The sequence below is a fragment of the Chrysochloris asiatica genome, unplaced genomic scaffold (assembly GCF_000296735.1).
Source record: "Chrysochloris asiatica unplaced genomic scaffold, ChrAsi1.0 scaffold00156, whole genome shotgun sequence".
Taxonomy (NCBI): domain Eukaryota; kingdom Metazoa; phylum Chordata; class Mammalia; order Afrosoricida; family Chrysochloridae; genus Chrysochloris; species Chrysochloris asiatica.
In genome coordinates this window covers 2,965,243-2,970,514 of record NW_006408674.1, presented here as the reverse complement: position 1 = coordinate 2,970,514, position 5,272 = coordinate 2,965,243, and positions in this window count along the sequence as shown.

The window sequence follows — 5,272 nt, the reverse complement described above, 5'->3', positions numbered from 1 at the left end:
AATAAACAATGAAAAAATTAAAAAAATAAAAAATAAAAATAAAATGATTGCTGTGGATCACATTGGCCATCCAAAATCAGAAACCATCTCTTTTCTTGTTTCTCCTTCTAATCTTATTCCCAGACTCCGTGGCTCTTGATGATATGACTGTGGACTTTATTCAGAAAGTGTGGGAATTGGGGGATGTTTTTCAGAGCAACTCTATATAGATGTAATGATGGCAACGGTTAGAAACCTGGTCATAGTAGGTCCCTCTTGTAGACCTGGGACTTGCAGCTCAGACTAGAGAACTGGAGACAGAGGAACTGTTCTCCACATCCATGCAATCTCAAATGGAGATTGCAACTACTCTGTCTGTCTGTGTGGATCAGTCATCGTTCCCCTAGCTCCAACATGCTTCATGGCCCTGTTTCATGTTCTTAGAAAACACATTAACTTAGACTTGCAGAAGCTGGACCCAGGAAATGGATTCCATGGCCCTGGATGATGTGGCTATGGACTTCACCCAGGAAGAGTGGGAATTGGTGGATGTTTCTCAGAAGCTTTCTCAGAAACTCTACATTGATGTAATGATGGAAATCTTCAGAAGCCTGGCTATAGTAGCTTCTTACAACTATAACAACCAAGAAAACCTAACCACTGAAGATACAATGGTATAAATTATGGAAAATAAGAGCTGGCCCTCCATGTTCTGATCAGATCTCTGAAGCTTGTGACATTGATGATCAGTAGAACAGCCAGAACTCACATGTGAGAAGACATCTGGCAAAACCTGTCTGTGGAAGAAATGAGTATGATAAATTTAGAGAAAAATTCAGCCAAATTCTAAATTTTTCTATGCTCAAAAGACATATAGACCCATATCCCTTTGAAGACCATCAGTGTGAGACATCATTCAAGGATCTTTCCTTGGTAGAGCATCATAAGAGATTTTATTGTGGATGTGATGCCAACCAGTGTGAGGAATGTGGAGAAGCTAACATAAACCATTCTGTGAGAATTCTCAAAGGAAAGAAATGCTGTGAAGGTAACTACTGTAGCAAAGGTTTTAGTTAATCCTCAATCCTCACAAATTATATGAGAACTCACAGTGGAGAGAGGCCTTACGTATGCAATGAATGAGGCAAAACCTCTAGGTAATCACCACACCTCAAAATTCATAAGAGATCTCACAGTGGAGAGAGGTCTTATGAATGTCATGAATGTGGTAAAACCTTTTGTCAGTCCACAAATCTCACAATTCATAAGAGAACTCACAGTGGAAAGAGGACTTACGAATGTCACATGTGGCAGCACTTTTAGTGATTCACCACATCTCGCACATCATATGAGAATTCACAGTGCAGAGAGGCCTTATGAATGTAATGAATGTGGTAAAGCCTTTAGTCAGTCCTCATACCTCACACATCATAAGAGAATGCACAGTGGAGAGAAGCCTTATGAATGCAGTGAATGTGGTAAAGCCTTAAATTGGTCTTCAAATTCACAGTTCATAAGAGAACTCACAGTGGAGAGAGGCCTTAGGAATGAAATGAATACGGTAAAACCGTTAGTCGTTCATCAAGGTTCATAAAACACAATAGATCTCACACTGGAGTATGGCAACATCTTTCATAAACCTTCCTACTTTTCTAAGCTATGCACACTCACAGAAGACAGAGGCTTAAGAATTATTGGAAAACCGTAGTCTGTACTTAGTGACACTGTAGAATAAGCACTGGTCTTCAGACTACAAGGTAAGCATTTGAAGCCCACCATCTGCACCTCAAAAACTCAGTATATGGGTGTTAATTGGTACAAAATTGATAACACTTAAAAACAATATGTTTTCATTTCTGCTTTTCATTTTTTAATCTAAGAAGTTTTATAAGTACTCTATAAGTTTTCTTAAGTTGTGGTTTACTTTTCTTTGTATAGAAATACCTTTTATTAGAATGACTCATCATTCTTTTAGGTATTTTCCTTTTTGACAAAATTAACTATTAAAAATACAAATTAATAAAATATTAACCAGCAGCAGCAATGGGTTCACGTGTGAGGTTGGCACAGGACCAGGCAGTGTTTCATTGAGTTGAGTGTAAGGTCACTATCATTCAGTACCAATTGGACTGCATCTAACAACAATAACAGTGTTCTAAATAAAGCTTATGTAAATATTTCTTCAAAAAAAAAAAAATTCGACAGTGAGAGACTATATATCAGAATGGGATTAGGACTAGTCTTCACTTTCATTTAGTCTCATCATCCCATCACTCCCCACATATGGAGATCCTGTGGGGAAAGGAATTTATAGAGTTCTGGAAAACAGTGACAGAAAAACCCAGTGACCAACTGGGAAAGCATCACTCATCCCTGCCAACACTAAGCCAACAATGACAACCACAAAACAAGTTAAACCAGTCAATCATGATGGAATATGAAACCACTAACCTTGATCTTTGTCAACCTTGGCCTGGCCTGCCCATGTGGTACACACCTCCATGAACTTGCTTGGGTGCTCAAGGTCCCTCTTGCCACCTTGGAACTTGATGGTGGTACTGCTTGTTCCCAGTGGGTGCAAAGTAGATGATGGGGAAGTTCTTTAATTTGTAGTAGTCTCTGGGAGCCTCGTTGGCCCTGGCATGCATCTTCGTGATGACCAGACCTTTGTGACTGCAGTGTTTCTTGCCCAGTGTGGCATACAAGAAATCCAGCTGTTAGCGATGCTCACACCACAGGGCGGAGAACTCAATGAGTATGACCACCCTCAGTCTACTGATTGTTCTCTGGAGTGCTAGCTGTCAACTGGTGAGACCTCTTTAAGCATTTCTCCTTTGGCTGTTCATCACCATCGTCACGGGCCTCCTCTGACTGTTCATCACCATCATCACGGGCTTCTCTCTGCCTCTTCCTCTGCTTCGTGATTTCATGCAGTTTTACTTCCAGCTTCTGAAGCACCCGAGTTTCTCTGTGCAACTGCTCCTGGAGCGTTTCAGATGTTCTTTGTATTTTTTCTAAATCTGCCACTAAGTAGACCATTTGGAGATGCTGGGAAGCCAGGTCGTACTGTTTGAATTGCTGACAATTGGTGCTACACCATTGCATCGCTTGGCAACTGAATCCTTCTCTTACACCATGTTTGGCATGCTCCACCAAGGCCTCTCTGGATGGGAATACACGGCAGCAGGCCACGCAGCGAAGACCATTTCTTATCTTTACCAGATACTCTGGGGTGGCCGCGCGGGGCCTCTCCTTGCTGTCACTCTCCTCCAGCTCTGGGACAAGCTCGGGTGTTTCAGTCTCTGTTTCCTCCTTCCAGGACTCAATGGGACTGGCATGGGACCTCGTGTGAGTTACACTGGGAGGAGTACTAATGGTGCTCTCATTGGAAAGCTCAGTTTTGTGGATGTGTGGAGAATTTTGCAGGTGGCAACATGCCGCATCTGAGTCCGATGTAACCGCTACTCCCTTCATGGTGCTGACTATAGTGAAATGTGCATATTGGATATTCCCCTGTTCCTCTGGGGAAGTGTGAGGAGATGATGACTCACAGGGAGGAGATCTTGGATCTAAGACTAAATTTGGCTCAGTGGCCTGCTGGTTCTTATTGGCATTTCTGGTGAGTTTCCTTTTTTTCAAATGTATAGATTCTGCTGAGCTTTCATCTGGGGAGTGAGAAGACTTCAATGAGGACCCTGTGTTGATAGCTACAAACTAGAGCTTTGAGCACAGTGATCTCCAGAGCACCTCTAGCCAGACATTCTATCACTCTATGAAATATTATATGTGAGATATCGGGAGTCCTGGTATGGTTCTGTGGGTTAATGCACCAGACAGCAAAGCCATTTGAACTGCAAGGTTGGCAGTTCAAGCTCACCAGCTGCTCCTTGAAAATCCTATACATGGTCGCCATGGGTCGGAACCGACTTGACGGCACTTAACAACAACAACAACATGTGAGATATCAGATCATTTATCCCCCTCTAGTAACTCAGTATCCCCTTCCTCGAAACACTGGAGCCCAGGTAGAAGGTTGGTCAAGGGTTGTCAAATTCTTTTTCCCAATCTATAGAACCCAATAGGACTAACTAATGCCATGGCTCATTACCAAGAGTTATTCGTGTGGGAAAAAAGTTAATACCTTGTAAGTTTGGGAAATTTTTGAATCCTTTAACACTTTTGTACTACAGTATGTTTTTGTGAAATAATGAATTTATATATATAGTAATGGTAATAATATCTTTCTTTTTATGAGCAATCACTGTTTTCATAGGAATTGTAAATAAGGAACCACAAGTAGCTTTAACATTTTTTAATAGATCTTATGACTTAGGAGTTCTTGATTTCTCTCTTAATAGTGTAAGAATGCTCACTTCTAAACATGAACATTACAGATTTGTTTTCTTAAATGTATTCTCCTAATAAATATTTCTTTAATAAATATCCTCAGACAAGGCAAATTATGTGACGATCATGTCTAATAATGTTGATATCAGAAGCAAAGTTATGAGAACTTGGACAGAAAACATGTGCTGTATGTGGGATATGTGTGGGTCTGTGTGTGATGTGTGTACTGAAGAGGGTTTAACAGATCTGGAAAAAAAGTCAAGGAGAAGAGAGAAATACAGAAGAGTAAGGTCATGAGAAAAAAGAGTGTCAACATGCTGGGGCAGAGAGTTAGGCAGTAGACCAAAAGGGTCACAGGAAAGGTAAAATACTGGAAATAGAAGTACGCAGGGGGATCATGTTGCATCAGAAATGACATCAAAGCCTAATGTTAAAAATTTAACTGTGTCCTCTCTCAAAAATGTGATGAAAACAGGGCTTGTTGTTATGGTCATACCATCTCATAGGATGGATTCTATTCTTAATCCCATCTAAGTTATAAAAACAAACAAACAAGCTGACTGGATACCAGGACACACACAGGGACTATAGATAACAAGGGACCCCAAGGGTCACTGACAGATGTCACAAAGTAGGAGACCTGCTCACAGAGGAATTGACAAGGACGGGATTCTGGTTTGGACATTTAGCTTCTAGAACAATGACAAAATGAATTTCTGTGTTTTCAAGTCACCCATTTGTAGTGTTTCTGTTATGATAGCACTAGGTGACTCGTGGAAGGCTAAAACTGGCAAATTACACAAAAAATTAATGAGGTTTTCTGAAGCCCTTGTAGGTGTTTTATTTATGTTGTTGTTGTTAAGTGCCGTCGAGTCGGTTCCGACCCATAGCGACCCTGTACAGGGTTTCCGAGGGTGTAAATCTTTACGGGAGTAGAAAGCCTCAT